The sequence below is a fragment of the Erinaceus europaeus genome, chromosome X (genome assembly GCF_950295315.1).
Source record: "Erinaceus europaeus chromosome X, mEriEur2.1, whole genome shotgun sequence".
NCBI classification, from domain to species: Eukaryota; Metazoa; Chordata; class Mammalia; order Eulipotyphla; family Erinaceidae; genus Erinaceus; species Erinaceus europaeus.
Genome location: NC_080185.1, coordinates 37,541,798 through 37,560,111, shown reverse-complemented (window position 1 = coordinate 37,560,111; position 18,314 = coordinate 37,541,798). Strand labels below are relative to the sequence as shown.

Here is an 18,314-nt window from a genome sequence, read left to right as displayed (position 1 = left end):
AGTGGAGTCACAGAATTTTCCGATAGACTGGAAAGCATTCAAGAGCAAAAGCAAAGAGCCAAGGACTGCTCTCAAATTTCAGACCAACATTTCTTTTCAGTGATCACTAAGGAAATTTACAGTGTCTACATCTTACATATGACCCCTGAAAACTGTAGTAACAAGGGGGAAAAGACAAATAAAAACACTTCTCATCTCTGACTTGTGCTGGTGCCAAAGACTACACCTAGTTCTTCTTAGGTCTCTGCCGTACAATTTGGTATTCTAACTGGCTAAGTTATCTCCTACGCTCAATTCAAAATAATTTAAAAATCCAGAAGCCCCTAGTGATTCACACCTTTATTGTGTCTTTTCACCATCTTCTTAGAAGATAGCTTATGGCAGTAGTATATTTTCACAGGTACTACTAGTCTACATTTTGCAAAAACATGGCAGAAAAGGCAAAGTCAGTGATTTCCCAGTCATTTCAGGATCTTTCACTTCATCCACTCTGGGATGGCATCCAAGTTCCAGAGATTTGAAGATATCCAGAGCAGCCATCTAACCCCAGAGCATCATGGTCAATTTCAAATATCCACAGAGTAGTACTATCTTATCTAAGTAACACATAGTCCTTCTGCACACCAGTATCATGAACTATCCAAATGACTATCTCCCATGACATTTGTTACAATGCACACCTATGTCATTAACTATCCAAAGGAACTATCTCCCATGAAATTTGCTGCAAACATCTCTACACAGGACCTCTGTAGGCATAACCTTTCACTTGTTGGCTCATTCCTTCTCTATCTATCTCTTTATCTATCATCTGTATTTATCTTTATCTCTATCTATCTTTATCTCTATCTCTCTGCAATGTAGTGTTGCAAATGTCTGCTTCTCTCCTTTTATCAGTCTGGGGACACACTCAGATTTCTCTTAGCTCTTTTCTCCTAGAGACCTCATATAACCACTACTAGTCTATCCCACAAGCACCAGGCTACCCGTGTGGACTATTCTCCTAGAATCATCATTTTACATTATGCTCTAGCAAATAAGGCTTTATCACTTCTGCTCTAGAATCCTCAAACCTAGTGGAGTCCATCATTCCTCCCCATTTTGCAGGTGAGAAGGTGGGTGGGAAACAACCCCTTTCCTGTACGTAGTATTCTCTCTCTCTCTCTCTCTCTCTCTCTCTCTCTCTCTCTGTCTCTCTCCTGTTTCTCACCCAAAAGCACAGTTAGGGTAATTATGATTTGAAAATAATTCGGATTGATTTTATATGAAAGAAGCAGGGAACAAATGCACCATCAGCCCTATCCTAACACTTTTGTTCAATTTTTGTTTCAACCAATTGTATAAATAAGCAGAATGGTTAGTAGCTGAAGAGAAATATAAATCAATTCAAGTAGACTTGAATAAATTTGTGAAATTCAGATCAGATTCAGGTAGCATTGTTTAAAGTAAGGGAAAGTTGCTTGAAAGACATCTTCAGATTTTGAGACTCAAAACAAGAGGACAACTGTAGCTTCTCATAGTCAATTGTTGATCTTGTCTTAAAACACTTGAATATGAAATTCCCAAAGATACGGCCTAACGGGACTGGGATACTTTTTTTTCTTTTCTTTTTTACAAATTTGTCTCTCATATCACAAGAATTCAGGCTGTTTAGCCTGGAGAAAATATACAGCAGTAAAATACATTAAGATTGTCTTCAAGTATTTCAAGGACAGAGATTTTAAAGATGAAGTATACTTGGCCTAGGGGGCTCTAAGGGACAGAACAAAAATCAAAGAGTGGATATTACAGAAACAGAGATTTTAGCACATTGCAAAAAAAAAACACTAATAGAGTTATGCAAAAATATAATGGGCTGTCTCTATCGATTGTGAGCTGTTTCTTTTTGAGGAGATTCAAGAATATACTAATGGTCACTTGTCAGGAATGTTGCATGGGAGACTCAGTAGTCTGCTGAATAACTTCACTAGGCCACATTTTTCTTTTCTCTTCTTTTCTTTTTTTATAGAGATTGAGAGATAGCCCACTGGGGAGATAGAGCACATGCCTTATCATAGGCACCACCCAGGTTCAAGCTCCAGCACTACATAGGAGATATTATGGTACTGGAGGAACCTCCACTGCTGTGGTATCTCTCTCTCTGAATCTCTCACTCACTCTCTCTCACTATGTGTTTGTGTATTTCTCTATCAAGTGACAATTTTAGCTAGAGTGGTGAAACTGCACATGTGTGAGACCCCATCTTCTCACAGAAAGATTGACTAGGACCAGAAAGATAGCTCACTTGCATAGTGTACTTGCTTTTTTATTATTTATTAGGGGATTAATTTTGTACATTCGACAGTAAATACAATAGTTTGAATATGCATAACATACGACCCCACCTAGGTCCTCCTCTGCCATCATGTTCCAGGACCCTAACTTTCCCCCACCACCGTCCACCCCAGAGTCTTTTACTTTGGTGCAATACACCAACTCCAATCCAAATTCTGCTTAGTATTTTCTGATTTTGCTTTTCAACTCCTTCCTATGAGTGAGCTCATCCCATATTCATCCTTCTGTTTCTGACTTATCTCACCTCACATGATTCCTTCAAGCTCCATCCAAGATGGGCTGAAAAAGGTGAAATCACTATTTTTAATAGCTGAGTGCTATTCCAATATGTATAGAGACCACTACTTGCTCAGCCACTCCTCTGTTGTTGGACACCTGGGTTGCTTCCAGGTTTTGGCTACTACAAATTGTGCTGCTATGGACATAGGTAAACACAAATCTTTTTGGATGGGTATGTTTGGTTCCTTATGAAATATTCTATTCTATTCTTTTTAAAAATATCTTTATTTATTTATTATTGAATAGAAACAGAAATTGAGAGAAGGTAAATAGAAATAGAAAGAAACAGAGAGACACCTGCAGCCTTGTTTCACCACTCATGAAGCTTTCCCCTTGCAAGTAGGGACCAGGAGCTTGAACCCGGGTCCTTGAACACTGTAATGTGTGCCTTCAACCAGGTGTGCCACTGCCTGGCCCCACCACTCTTTTCTAATACCGATAGCATATAAGATCATTCAGGGAACTATTTTAAAACAGAGTTTATTGTTTCTCTTGCCTCCCTCACCTTGAGATGTTGATCCCAACATCTTAGGTGTCGATTACAATAATCTGCATTCTTTTTTTAATAAATTTTTATTTTTATTTATTTTTTTATATTTATTTATTCCCTTTTGTTGCCCTTGTTGTTTTATTGTTGTAGTTGTTGTTGATCTCGTTGTTGTTGGATAGGACAGAGAGAAATGGAGAGAGGAGGGGAAGACAAAGAAGGGGAGAGAAAGATAGACACCTGCAGTCCAGTTTCACCGCTTGTGAAGCAATTCCCCTGCAGGTGGGGAGCCGGGGGCTCAAACCGGGATCCTTACACTGGTCCTTGTGCTTAGTGCCACCTGCGCTTAACCCGCTGTACTACCACCCGAATCCCTCTGCATTCTTAAAGTAGCACCTCAAGTGATTCCAACTACAGTGACATACAGCCACACTTTCAGGAATGTTTGACTTTACAATATGAGACTTTTTTTTTTCTCTGATGACTTGGACCTGCTTTATTTTCCATTATTGCCCTGTGAAAGATGCAGAGAGGATATAGGAGACTGGGACTATACAGAGAAACCTGAGTAGAAGTTGCTAGGGTTTATTGAACAGGAATAACTATCTTGAGAGTAAGCACTGCTGACTGGCTGGCATGTGACATCCTCCTCCTCTGACAGTTTCTGTCAGGGAGAGAGAAGAGGAAAACTTACTTCTGATCAGCAGGGTCCAAATAGAGATCATCATTTCAAGGCTGCAAGTTGAGGCTGTGCTAGAGCTTAGTCCTTAGAGTACCCACGTGCAACTCTTCAGAGACAAGCACAGGTATTGGTATCTGGCCAGAGACTAGCTAACAAACAGTATTGAAAACTTATAACAAGGGGGGGATGAGACTATGAGGGAAATAATAACCAGAATTCTAAACCGTTTAGAATGTTGACATATGTTTGTCCTCTTATGATCCATGTGACACCATTACCATTTCATTGTTCATTCACTATGTGGCTCTTGGATAACCAAGACACTTGCACTAACATCTTTATGAAATAATCAGCCAGTCCCACGATTTAAACTTACTATTTCAGAGGGCTACAGTTGGCCAGATCCAAGAGCTGGTCAACAGTGGAGATATTCAGTGAGTATGACCTAGGTAGACGAATTTCCTAGGGACAAATGAACAGATGTAAAAAATAAACAGTAGATGGAAAGTCCTATCCTTTAGAGAAAATCTCTCTCCTTTCCTTGATTGTATTAATTTGTTATTTATTTATTTAAATTTTTTGTAAGAGTACCACTAATCTTCAATTTATGATTGGGCAGGGGATTGAACCTTTGAGCCCTTTTGCCTCAGACAAGCATGAAAGTCTATTTGTATAACTACATGCTATCTCCCCCAACCCTCTTCTTTGCTTTAACTGCCCCTTTTCTTCTTTTCTCTTGCTTTACCTTACCTGTTTGGTCATAGATGGACAGGGTTGCTATATCAGTGCTCTCCCAGAGAATTCCAGGGATTTCAACTCTCTCAAGTATTCCTAATCTCAACATCCATATGCTAGGCAGCATGAAAAATCAAAAGCAGAAGTGGAAAGAAGTAGGGGTACAAAAAAATTAATAAAGGGAAGGGAAAATGGGAAAAAAAGAAAAGGTTGAACTTGAAATTCCTTGCAAACATAACCAAAACTGCCTTATAAACCTCCCCCCTGCCCTTTTTCCATTATCTACAGGACTCTTCTATTGGAATTTTCACAGAGGGTTCAGGGAAACACAAGATTCAGAAATATACAATCTAAAAGGACAATGCAAAAATAAGTGTAATAGCTGGCTTTCACATGAGCACATTCAAATATTAAAATATGACTGGGGCAAGGAAAATAACACAAAAGCTGTACACCAGACTTTCATGCTTAACAGTTAGAATTCCCAGGTTTAGTCCTCAACACCTATGTAAGCCAAATTTAAACAGTGCTCCAGTCTCTCCCCCTCATTAAAACAAAATTATTTTTTTTAATATGAATGAAAATTTAGGGCAAAAGAAATATCCTTAAAAATGAAAAGGGGCAGGGCCGGATGGTGATGTACCTGGTTGAGTGCACGTGTTTCAATGTGCCAGGACCCGGGTTAAAGGCCCCAGTCCCCGCCTGCAGGGGGAAAGCTTCACAAGTGGTGAAGCAGGGCTGCAGGTATCTTTCCTTCTCTCCCTTTCTATCTTCCCCTTCCCTCTCAATTTCTGGCTGTCTCTATCCAATAAATAAATAAAGATAATAAAAAAATTTAAAAATGAAAAGGGGGCAATAACTGTTACCTTGGGAGAACTACTGAAGTTACCACTGGAAGGGGAATAGGGACACAAAACCCTGGTGGTGGGAACAGTGTGGAATTATACCCCATTACCCTTTTTAAAGCACTAACAAATCACAAGTAAATAAATAAATAAAAGTGAAAAGGAACAAAAAAGGAAATTGCTTTGAACTTTTGGCCATTGTACAAAGCTGTAGTCTACTATCACATGACCCCTCATCTCCTGTCCTTATATCATGAGGTAGCTCTATTATGTTATCACTTTTCAGAGATTACCAAACACTTCATGATTCAAAGTTGCCAGTGTAGAGGACCATAGTTGGATGGATAAGAACCCAGTCAACAACAACAACAACAAAAGCTCATATTTAAGAAGACATAAGTACTATCAGGAAGAAGAATGCAGATTAAGGCTGGAACAAAAGGAAAGGTCAGACCAGTTGCCTAGAAATGCCTATCTTTCAATGGAAACACTTTTCAGATGAGATCAGGAATGTTCAGGGTGGTACGGCCATAGACATGGAAGAACTTCTCTAATGTATTCTATCCTATTCCTTACCCTCTCTACTCTACCCCACCCCTTTTCCTAATCTCCAGAATCTTTTCACTAGGAAATCAGCCCAATTACATTCATTTCTTACAAGTCCATTAAAGAGACTAAGGGATTTCAATTTCCCCACAGAGGAATCTTGGTGTGTAGACAGCTCTAAATACCAGTTTGACAGGGTGATATCAACTGGAAGAAGGTGGATGTGATTATTGAAGGCGATTTGAGTTGCACCCCTACCATTTGATATCTGTACCAAGGAGGTTAGTGGGAGCTCATGCTTCTGGAAAAGACTGTTATAGTGGACATTTGAAACCACTATTTTAACATACTATGTGGGTCTGATAGACAAAGGCGCTATTATAGTGATAGTAGGAGGGTTCTGATTCCAAAATAGGAGATACATGCTTTCTAACTCAGAGACCAGATTACCCAGCCTTCAACTATAACATTGATTAGAAAACTGACCAACTACCCCCAACAGTTGGAAGTGAAGATACCTCTTACTGAAAGAAGAAAAAAAAGAAGTAATTTCTCTTTTATGGGTACCAAATTGGTGTTTTTTTTTTAATTTTAGAAAGGATAAATTAACAAAACCATAGGGTAGGAGGGGTACAACTCCACACAATTCCCACCACCCAATCTCCATATCCCACCCCCTCCTCCCCTGATAGCTTTCCCATTCTCTATCCCTCTGGGAGCAAGGACCCAGGGTCCTTGTGGGTTGCAGAAGGTGGAAGGTCTGGCTTCTGTAATTGCTTCCCCACTGAACATGGGCGTTGACTGGTTGGTCCATACTCCCAGTCTGCCTCTCTCTTTCCCTAGTAGAGTGGGTCTCTGGGGAAGCGGAGCTCCAGGACACATTGGAGGGGTCTTCAGTCCAGGGAAGCCTGGCCGGCATCCTGACGACATCTGGGACCTGGTGATTGTAAAGAGAGTTAACATACAAAGCCAAACAAATTGTTGAGCAATCAACAATTTTTTTTTTTTTAAGAATAAGGGACCCATCTTTTTCTACTGTTTCACTGGGACCCTTGAAGTTACCATGGATACCTCTTTTGGTAGTTAGTGGCACTTAGTATCTGAGCATCCCACATTGACTAACTTGTACTAGCTTTTGTGTCTTTCCCAGTAATTACTGGCCTTGTCCTTCTGGAAGTTCAGTAGTTAATAAGAACTAGTTAAAGCAGTTTCTCTTTAAATCTTCTCTTTTCCTCTAAAACTTCTGGCTCCACAACATCTGGTCTCTTGCTTAAGCAATTCACATATAGAGCAGTCACAAGTGATGGAAACAGTAAATAATCACTATTCTCATTAGAAACAACTTCTTAGAAAACAGAAACCTCCTAGTGAATTTCAGTGTTTATAAATCATTAACAGCTTGTCAGAGAAACCTCAGATGACGGCTTCCAGAAATAAACATAAAAGAGCTCATGCATTAGTAGAGAAATAAATTTTGATTTTTTTCAAGAATGAATCAAATTCATAGCACAGTTTCTTTTTGTTTTTGTTTTTGTGTTTTTTTTAATATTTATTTTATTCCCTTTTGTTGCCCTTGTTGTTTTATTGTTGTAGTTATTATTGTTGTTGTCGTTGTTGGATAGGACAGAGAGAAATGGAGAGAGGAGGGGAAGACAGAGGGGAGGAGAGAAAGATAGACACCTGCAGACCTGCTTCACCGCCTGTGAAGCGACTCCCCTGCAGGTGGGAAGCCGGGGTTCGAACCGGGATCCTTATGCCAGTCCTTGTGCTTTGCGCCACCTGCGCTTAACCCGCTGTGCTACAGCCCGACTCCCTGTTTGTTTGTTTTTTTTTTTTAAGGAATTCATCTGTTATATGATGAAAGGCATATTTTCCCTTTTTTAAGTTTTTTTTTTCATTTTTTATCTGTGATCACAAGGTTGTAAAATTACAGGATATAGTTCCACAGCACACCCACCACCAAAGTTCTGTGTCTCCATATTGCCACCTTCCAAAGATAACCACCAGCATTCTGAAAGCCTTAAAATCAGTTTGGGAAGGCATATTTCTCTCCAGGAAAAACAATGCAAACCAAGGGGGGAAATTCAGAAGTATTAGAAAACTCTTGTACTGAGGTTCAGATAATCTATGCAGGTGTGGTCATGTCATTCTTCATGCCTGGTAGCTCATCTTGGAGTTTCATTTATTCAATACTTTGACACACATATCTTTCCAGCAATATACTATATATTCAGCATGCCCCATGTTGTCAGGACTGAAACAGTAAGAAATTTTAAAATTTCTGCATTCCTTGATTTTTGTATTTAAATTTGTAACCTTAATGTTGCACTAATGGCCTATTTTGCATTTCTGTTTGATTGTACCACCTTAAAGATTCGTTTAAACCTGGAGAGGACAGCATGACTCCTACCTACTTCTCATTAATAACATACTTTTTAGTGAGCTGATAATGAATGACCTGGATAGAAATCAGTAGAGATGCAGATTGTCATTAAGTGGAGAAAGGGGGAGGAAATTCACTTTCTCCAACACACTAACAAGCAATTTCAAGGCAGAAGGTATAGAAAGCAAATTTCAAAGAAAGATGTCTACCTAGGAGGACCGTTAACTAAATATTCTGTTGTCTTCACATGTAGGACTATTAAGAGAGTCATCCTAACGGAAACTAAGCTTTTCAAATGACCTTTAAAAATTGGGTTAAGTCATTTAATTATGAAGAAGAAAAAAAGGTAGAGATAACTCAGCCATAGCTGATTCTAATGAGCTTTGGAGGACATAGGTCTGCATATCATTTTTAATTTGCTGAGTTAATTATTGTTTGTGACACACAGGTGGGGGTGGAAGTTGGAAGATAGTGGATAGTAAACATTCTAGCCGACAAAAGTGTGCCATTGTTTGATTAGAGTTTGAATAGAAAGTATGCAGTAAAAAGAAAAGAAAGACATACAAAAGGACAAGATGAGTAATAGAAAAGATGTATAACTTGTTTTAAGCATTATTGACCTACTCCACTTTTTTAGGATAACAACAGATAATAATGGTCTTTCTTTGAAATACAAAAGGTCTTTTTTTAAGTTATTGTATGTTATTAAATAAGATGTTGGGACATAAATGAAGAGGAGATGCATTTCAGATCATGACTACTCAAAAATTTCCCACAATTTTTACAGGTACCAGAAATACATAAAATTTAGAAATGCAATCTCGACTTTCAGTTCCCCTTTACTCTTATAAATCCTTTAGGATTCAGTATGACCTCCTTCTGCAGTTTTACTATTACTTCCTTACTAAATAAGCGTTATAACCATATCTCTATCGAAGTTGAACTAAGTCAAATGAAATAATCTCTAGGTTTATTCTGGAGAGTTTTAATACTTTGGTTTTGCTTATGTTCTAATTGTAATAGTAAATACTCACCTGAATATAAAAGAACCTATTTTTCTATAAAATTCTACCAGAAAAACATTGCTTTAGTCCAGTTCATGATGTGTTTTCTGATTTGAAAAAATGTTTAATAGGATTTGACCTGCAAATCTCCAATTTTACAACATTTGTTTTGTTGTAGGGTTTATGATTTAGTGAGGTTCAAGCCCCTAGTCACTAGCTGAATGACAGTAATATTCAACCTGTCTAATTCCCCATCTTATCCCCATATAAAGTGGTCAATTTGTCCTCCCTTTGGTGACTAAGAAAAGTCCAGTTTGCAGTTGTGGCCTTAGTGTAACTAACACAGTTTGAAAAGGCCAGGCAAAAACATTCAGAATGAGTATTTGACAAAGTTATTTGGAATGTTTAGAGGGGAAACATCTCTAGAGACAATACCATTTTCAATGTTGATTAAACTCAGTTCTTCAACCCATCCATCAGCACTCATAATGGGCATAACTTTTTCTTTAAATTTGGGGGAAATTGGTACTTCAACTCTGTTGGAATTCATTCTTTGAAAAGTAGAATCAGAGGTGGTCTAAATAACAGTGTAGCAACTCACAGTCATATAGTGAAATTAGATCAAAATTAAAGTTCATACTTTATTTTTTTTCAGCACAACAGTTTCCTGTTGGGAAGAGGAAAGTATAGCTCTCAATCAGAAATAACAGAAATGTCCTTACATGGCAAACCTAGACTCAGTAGTTCCTTTGTTTTCAATATTAAGCAAATAAGATAAATTAAAAGGAAATAGCTTGTGCATATATCCATATTTTCCCATGCAAATAATGTACCTTACCTTTCTCTAGCTCTCTATAGACATGTCAAGGTATGATATTCCAGAGCTACAGGTTAGCCCTCAATAGAACAAGAGTCCCTTCCTACCCTGCCCCTCAACCTAGGCTACACTCAACCGCTTTTCTTTTATGTCACTATTTCTTCTGTCATCAGGCCAGACAAGAAGAAATATTGTGAAGCAGATAAAGTGATCTTTTTGACATTTTGCATCCTACCAGCAATTCTCTCTGACCTTTCTTTTATTTAAACTATAGAACTACATTATTTTTATTTATTTATTTATTTATTTAATATTTAAGAAAGGAGACATTAACAAAACCATAGGATAGGAGGGGTACAACTCCACATAATTCCCTCCACCCAATCTCCATATCTCATCCCCTCCCCAATAGCTTTCACATTCTCTATCCTTCTGGGAGCATGATCTTTGTGGGTTGCAGAAGGTGTAAGGTCTTGCTTCCACCCGCTGAACATGGACGTTGACTGGTCAGTCCATACTCCCAGTCTGCCTCTCTCTTTCCCTAGTAGGGTGGATCTCTGGGGAAGTGGAGCTCCAGGACACATTGGTGAGGTCTTCAGTCCAGGGTAGCCTGGCCGGCATCCTGATAGCATCTGGAACCTGGTGGCTGAAAAGAGAGTTAACATACAAAGCCAAACAAATTGTTGAGCAATCATGGACCCAAAGGTTGGAATAGTGGAGAGGAAGTGTTGGGGGGGGGGAATCACTGCAAACTCTAGTGTACTTCTGCTTTCAGGTATATATTTTGCACTAGTTTATGGATAGGTGTGAACATATGCTCTCTCTCACAGAACCTGGTCTATATCAAGGTTTTGGGACTTTTTTAGAAAGTGATCCACCTGGGATGGAATTACAGAATACTATGAAAGGAACGGTCTCACCCGAGTAATGAAGCTGAAGGGTTGTCATTCCACACCTGAAGTCTCTGAACACAGTCTGAGCTGAAGCATGTTGAGGTGGCAATCGTTGCATTGAATAGGTTGCAATCGGCAGATGCAATATTATTTTATTTTAATTGGGAGAAGCATGCGGGAAAGTGGGCCCTACCCTAAGGTTACAGGACTGGGGGAAATATAGGCTCTATAGTGGAAATGTGAGGTTTCTTCTGTCTTAGGGTTCAAGAAGACAATGGATAGTTATTGTTATCATCACATTATTTGGTAATTGGGTTAACTTTGACAAGTCCCTTTGTTAGGGTTTGCTGTATAATACCCAGTATCTTGTATATAGCTGTGCCACTGCTTGCTTCTGATCTACTTGGTCTAGGCTTTTGAGAGAGTCCGCATATCAAAGACTCAGCCTATATATTAAAAAGACTCAGTCTGTGTTTTGAAAACTTCGAGACATACAATCAATTTTCCCCCTTCATATTAATTAACTAGTGATTTATATGACTACAGTTTAATAGGAGTGTACATAAACACCATTCCCACCACCAAAAGACTGTGTCCCATCCCACCCACCCACCCCAACCCCTAACCCCCACCTGCCCAGGAAGCCGCATGTCTACCCTCCCCCTCACCACAGGGTTTTTACTTTGGTGCCCTACTTTCAATTTAGTCAAATCCTGCTTTTAGTTTCCCTTTCTGATCTTCTTTCTCAACTTCTGTTGATGAGTGGGATCATCCCATACTCATCTTTGTCTTTCTGACTTAGCTCACTTAACATAATTCCTTCTACATTCTACAGTATGCTACCCATTAGCCCATCTGTCTATTTCAATTAAAATTAACTGTAAAATTCAATTGCTTTGTGGTACTAGTCCCATGGACAGCACAGGCACAAGTGTGGCTGCAAGTTATTGTACCGGAGGACAGCACAAATACAAATACAGAACATTTCAGAAAGTTCTCTTAGACGATGCTTCCAACTATTAGTTCCTTTTGTTTCTACCATTCCTGGCAGCCATTTTTTTCTTTCAGAAAAAATGAGAGATACCTCAGCACTGATCTACAGCTTATGAAGTACTCCTACCCTTGCAGACACTCTCATGTGGTGAGCTGGGGGTTCAAATCCAGGCCTTTGAGTATGGGAAAATATGAACTCTAGCGGGTGAGCCATCTATTGGCCCCATAAAATTAGATTTATTGCCATTTTGAGTTTGCTTATCATTGTCTTGGTCCCCTGATGGTGAAGACTAGTAAAACTCAAACATTTTATAATATCACACCCATATCCTACACTTACTAGTAGGTCCTGTAACTTGAGCTTCCATGATGCAAAGATACGCTAACACCAGAAAATCAATTTTCCTGCAGCTTTCACAGCTGGGTGTTTGCCTTTAGAAATAACATTCTTAACACAACAGGAAGGGAATATTTACATCTAAACCCAACTGATCGAAATTGAGAGCCACTGGAGAAGATAAAGTGTGAATATATTAAAATTGAAAGTATTAATGGCCCTATGTGACTTTACATGTCATTTATTAAGCATCTCAAAAATTAATTTTGCTTCTAGCTTGTGCCTCAAGCACTGTGTTGGGTGTTTTATAGAAATTACCTTGATTATAATTTTATACAATTTTCAGAGATAATTGTTATAGTTTTAGGGGGATTTAAGTAATTTATTCAAGTCAAACCCTCTCTAATGGTAGAATTTAGAGCCTTGTGGAGGGCAAGTATAGTACTATATTGATGCCTCCTACCTCCTAACATATTGCACATGTTTCAAAGCTGTACCAAGGAATATTAAGGCTATATAAAATCACTTCAGAATGACAGGTCAAAGAAGTAAATCTCAATCTTTTCTCTGGCATTTTGGTCAATGTAGTTACTAGCAATTTCTCCACTGGGAGGCAGTGTGGAGTAGGAGAAAAACATAAACTTGGGAAACCTTCAGACCTAGAATTGAGAACTAACTCTGCCACTTTGCTTTTTTACACAATATTTGAGTTATAATTTTACCTCACTAGACTTTGGAAGCCTAGGAGGTGGCTCAGCAGGTATGGTTCAGGACTTACATGCATGAGTCCCTGGGTTCAGTTCTATCTCTCTCTCTTTCTCTCTCTCTCATCTCTCTCACTAATTAATTAATTAAGTTTATAGAAGAGATTTTAGTCTCAGATATTCCTGGCACACATAGTACTTAATAAATTATGACTTCCCTCATTGTCAATATTTATTGCAACAACTGGCAGCTAATTTGTTGTTGTTGCAGAAACTTTGCTTATTGTTGTAAATCCAGATTGAACATTACAATCACCTGGGAATCTTTTTCAAAGACACTAGCCCCACTTCAGACTGATTATATCAGAATCACAGGAGCAGTACTCAGTAGCTGCCCAGATATATATATATATATCACCTACAGATAGAGAACAGATGAGACGACTTCAAAAAAACTTACCTTCAGAGTAGGTCTAGTCCTCCTTTTGGGAAACTCTAAAAACATAAGAAACAAAAAACACTAAGTGGAAATTTTAGACACCTCTTGATATCCTTGAGCAAATTGATCCTTTTTTTCTGATTTCCCCCTCTTGGTATGAAGGTAATTCTTGCTCTAAAAACCTGGAAGATACAGTTACTGTGGAAACTCAAAATATTGCAATCCAAGAATAGATCATTCTCTCATTTCCTAGGTTCTCCATTGTCAGGTTTGTTCTCTTCATTGCAACTAATCAATTCAAGAATATCAAAAGACTCCTTTAAATATCTTTGTTATAGAAAATGAAAATCAGTTGATCGAGGCGGATAGACTATAGATTGCTGAAGATGAAATTTCATTGAACAATAGAACTCCTACAAGCTTAAGGAAATGACCCTGTTCAATTGCTATGACAGGTCCAAGGACAATCTAAGACCTGTGACTGGGGAATGGGGGGTGGATGGGTTTAATGCTTTTTTCTAAGTAGTAAAAGGATATACCCAATACAACCTTCTCTTGAAGGCAATTCCCTCTCCTGAAATTAGACTCTACTATCTAAAGGTGAGAGGATGTACTTGGCAAAGTCCATTTTTCAGTGCATGCAAACACTTCTCCCTTGATGTGTGAAACAATTAGGGTATCATTGTTTTAACCATTGTTTGATATCTGCTGAAATACAAGTTCTTCTGCCAATGGATCACACTTTAGTCTGTTTCCCATAATTTATGCTTCAGTGGGAATGTTTCCAATCTTTACTGTGAGCAGTATGGGGGTGGGAGAGGTCCCTGTATCTGGTGAAGCAATTGGGGAAGAGATGGTACTCAAAGGTGGGAGACTGATAGCACTATCAGAACCAATCTTGACTGTTCCAGTGGATTGTACTTCTCTACTCTTGTTCTCAAAAGAAAGAATAAAATCTATTACATGGCCCAGGAGGTAATACAGTAGATAAAGTGTTAGACTCAAAGTATAAAATCCCAAATTCAACCCCTGGCATCATCATCATCATCATCATCATCTCTCTCCCTCTCTCTCTCTCTCTCCCTTTTTCTCTCCTTTTTCTCATGTTACTAATTCAATAAATCTAAAAAATATTTAAACATTTTACTTCTGGTTTAAAAACTAGATTAAGGGCATAGCATCTTGATCTCACACTGTATCATGCCTCTTGAGGTTGTGCTAAAATATAGGTACCATTTTGGGCAGAACATATGAAGACTCATTCCAGCCACAATATATGATTTATAGCCATCCCTTAGCCTACCTGGGAATAAATAGTGTGCTGCTTTTGAGTCCAGATTCTGTGTAGCTTGCCTGGGGGAGTTCCTTGCTTCACTACTTACTGCCTCTATGGCCTTGAGGAGGTATCTTCTCCATACCTCTATCTCTGCATTTTAAAAAACAGAACAATGATATAACCTATTGAATAGAGTTATTGTAAGTATCCCATGAGTAAACACATGTAAAATACCTAGGACAATGTCAGGGGGGCATACAAGACAGTTAAATGTCAGTTATTATTGTTTTGTCAGCTTACTATGGCTTCACCAAAGCTCATAGAAAAAGATTTTTCAACCTGGGAACTACTGACATTTGGAGCTATATAATCCGTGGTGGAGAGAGTGTTTTATACAGGATACTTAGCAGCATTTCTGCCTTCCATCTACTAGAGACCAGAACGCTGCTCTCCCCAAGCTGTAACAATGAAAGCAATGCCTCCATATGACACCAAACGTCTCTTTGAAGGTAGGATTTTTGCTGATTTACAGTCACCAGAGAAGATACTATATCCCTCTGCTTCCATAGACTGTAGTAATAGGAACTTAACAATATTTTTTAACTTTTAATTTATATGATTTACATATTTTCTTTTTGTAGTTTTTTATTTATAAAATGGCAATATTGACAAGACTATAGAATAAGAGAGGTACATTTCCACACATTGCCCACCCCCAGAGCTTCATATCCAGTCCCCTTCCTTGATAGATACCCTATCCTTTATCCCTCCCCTCCCTTGGTAGCTTTCCTATTCTTTATCCCTCTGGAAGTATGGACCCAGGATAACTGTGGGGTGCAGAAGGTGAAAGGTCTGGCTTCTGTAATTACTTCTCCAGTGAACATGGGCATTGGCAGGTTGATCCTTACTCCCAGCCTGTCTTTCTCTTTCCCTAGTGAACTGGGGAAGTGGGGCTCCAAGACACATGATGGGGTCCTCTGCCCAAGGAAGTCGGGTTGGCATCAAGGTATCATCTGGAACCTGATGGCTGAAAAAGAGTTAAGATACAATGCAGAAAAAATTGTTATCTAATCATGAACCTAAAGGCAAGAATATTGCAGATGAAGATTTGGGGTCTCCATTTTGAAAATAGCGACTAAGTCTGTTTTAGGTATATTCCAGAGGGCCCGTGACTTTAGTAGTTTTTGCCTGGGCCTGACATTTAATATGCAAGTGGACCCAGGTTATTGTCTGGGGAGATGGTATCAAAGTTGGAAAAAGGACTAGAAAGTGGGATCAGAGAAGAGAGTAGCTCCCAAATATGGTGAAAGTATATAAATATTATTAACTGTAAACCCCACTGGTTTGATCTGGGGCCCGTATTCAGCACAAGAGCCTATGCAACCTCTGCATCCCTGTAGGTCTGAGCTCACATTCTGTGGTCACAGCTAGGAACATTTCAGGCTGTACTAATTTTGGGACCCATCTTCTTCAGGTAGTGTATTTATTTATTTTTCATAAGAAAAAGACCAGAACACTGCTCAGCTCTGGCTTATGATAATGTTGGTGATTGAACCTGTGACTTCAGGCATACAAGTTCACTGTACTTCCACCACATTGTCTCCCCAGCTCAACAATAATTTTCTTAAAGAGCTTGTTGACTCTGACTTGCAAAGACATATCGACCCTAGTGCAACTCTAATTTGTAGGATGATCCTTAGTCTGACTTGGCAAGAGAAGAAGGCAAATCAGAATAATAATCTAGCTTTGCATGCCAGGGAGAGAGTCTACAAAGGTCACTAGAAACATATCTGGGGTGTCATCTGAAACTCTGGAAAGAAGATATCTGAAATAATAGTCTTTGAGGTGTATGGAAACCTGCCCCAGGATTTTAGAGCATATTATGAAAATGTTAGGCAAAGGCATTTTTAGTAAGTGCTTGATATTTGAGAGCAAAATTCAATGTCTAGGCAAAAGGTGACCTTCAACTCCACTGAAGTTCTCCAAAAGCCTAGCCTCTATAATAACTCAGGCAGGGTCATCACACACCAACAGGAAAACTAGGAATAGAAACCAGTATTTCTCTCCCATACCCCCATCCACTCCATTTTCACCAGTACACACTCAACATGGCAGTGGCTGATTGTCTGAAGTAAAGGGAAACTAACAAGCTGTACTTGTTTGAACATTTAGCAATGTTTGAATCCAAGTGAAGGAAAGAAACATAATGAAACTGGCATTTTGGTCATACCTTAGAAATGAAATCATTTCCTGTGTTTCTTGGCCAAGTCAAAAGAGAAACCAGTTCTTTTGTGTTAGGAAAAATATGTGTAAACTTCAATAACCCCTTTTGTCCAAATGTACCTCATTAGAGCTACTGATATGGGAAGTACTTGGTAAACCAGATGTGCCCTTCCTTTTCTGCTCCAAATTGCTCTCACCCCTTCACAGTGACATGCGGCCACTAGGGGCCTGTGGCAGGGTTCCAGCAGATGACAAAAATATTCCCTTATTCCAGCACCTTGTGAGAAGGTATCCGAACTAATTAAAATTCTCTCCAATTTTAATTTTTAATTAAATGGTGATTTATACGACTACAAGTTAATAGGAGTATATATAGACACCATTCCCACCACCAAAAAACTGTGTCCATCTCATCCTTCCCCAGTTGTAATTCTTTTAAAAAACTTGAAGAAATATTTTTGGGGGGCAGGCCATGGCACACTAAATCGAGTGTATACATTACCATGCACAAGGACCGGAGAAGCTTCCTAAGTGTTGAAACTATGATGCAGCTGTCTGTCTGTTTCTCTGCCTCTCTATATCCCCCTCCCCTCTTAATTTCTCTCTGTCCCATCAGATTAAAAAAGGAGTAAAGTGAAAAAAGATAAAAGAAAAAAGGAAAACATTGTCCACCAGGAACAGTGCACTGAGTCCTACTTATAACCCTAGTGGCAAAAAAAAAAAAAAATTTAAGAAGAAAAGAAAGGTTTTTGAAGGTGCATTACTCTCATCAGAAAGGATAATCCAAGCTAAAAAGGCTGTGCTAGCAGAGAAAAAACCCTGTCCTTGGGCATTGGTCCTATTCCTCATTAATCATGGGGCTTCGTGCAAGTTGACACAGCAGCAATCTGCAAACTCGTAAACAGGAGGTCCCAAGTACAATGTTCTGGAAGCTATATTTGCTTAACAAGCACACAGTTTTTCCCAAAACTGTTCATGGAGACTCTGGGTTGGGTTGAAGGAAATTAGCAGGGAGGCTAAAACCCACTAAGGCATGGCCACTGAAGCTAACCACACTCAGCCTCTATTTTTCATCTACAAAGTGGAAATCCAGGGTCAAGTGGTGGTATTACCAGTTGAGTGCACAAGTTACCTGCACACATGCCTGCATTCGAGTCCCCACTCCCCACCTACAGAAGGTATGCCATGAAGCAGGTCCACAGGTGTCTTTCTTTCTCTCCCCCCTTTATCTCTTTTTTTTTTTTTTGGCCTCCAGGGTTATTTCTGGTACTGAGTGCCTGCACCATGAATCCACTGTTCCTAGAGGCTTTTTCCCCATTTTGTTGCCCTTGTTGTTT

General features: G+C 39.1%; 1 protein-coding gene across 3 annotated transcripts in view; it reads left to right on the top strand.

Moving 5' to 3' along the window:
• GRIA3 (glutamate ionotropic receptor AMPA type subunit 3) overlaps positions 1-18,314 on the top strand; it is a 460,874-nt gene that overhangs the window by 401,668 nt on the left and 40,892 nt on the right. The gene's annotated exons all lie outside the window — the stretch shown is intronic.